We start from the raw sequence: 519 nt of genomic DNA, 5'->3' as shown, positions 1-519 counted from the left end.
GGGGGGGGGGGGAGCCGGTGGCCGCGTAATATACGAAACATTCGACGCGTTTGTACTCGTATTCCTACGTTAGCGGAGCATGACTAATTATTAATCGTAATAATTACGTAAGTCAGTGATGAACGCCAGTAGGCGGGCCCAAGCCAAAAGTTTTTTACAAATTGTCGCGGAAGAGAGAAAAAAAACCCGACAGCAATATATAAATATATATATTAATATATACATACGACTAACTATGTATGCATGCGTGCGGCGAAGCCGACGACAAGGGCGATTAGTAAACGCGAGAGAGCGCGACGAGGCGCTCTCTCTCTCTTCGAGACACACCGCTGCGACGTAACGTATCCTTGTAAAAAATAGGCGAATTAAAAGCGATCAGGCGAAATCCGTGCGTGCCACTGAAGATCTGATTGGATTCGAAGTTGGCCACGGATCTCGAAACTTTTCCTCTTCTTGCCGCGTGTTTCCTCTCTTGTGAGGAGAGAGAGAGAGAGAGAGAGAGAGAGAGAGAGAGAGAGA

This window comes from Odontomachus brunneus, unplaced genomic scaffold, assembly GCF_010583005.1.
Source record: "Odontomachus brunneus isolate Ranch 3 - 2012 unplaced genomic scaffold, Obru_v1 Obru_scaffold_125, whole genome shotgun sequence".
NCBI classification, from domain to species: domain Eukaryota; kingdom Metazoa; phylum Arthropoda; class Insecta; order Hymenoptera; family Formicidae; genus Odontomachus; species Odontomachus brunneus.
The sequence above is the reverse complement of the archived record's forward strand: the minus strand, read 5'-3'. Positions refer to the sequence as shown.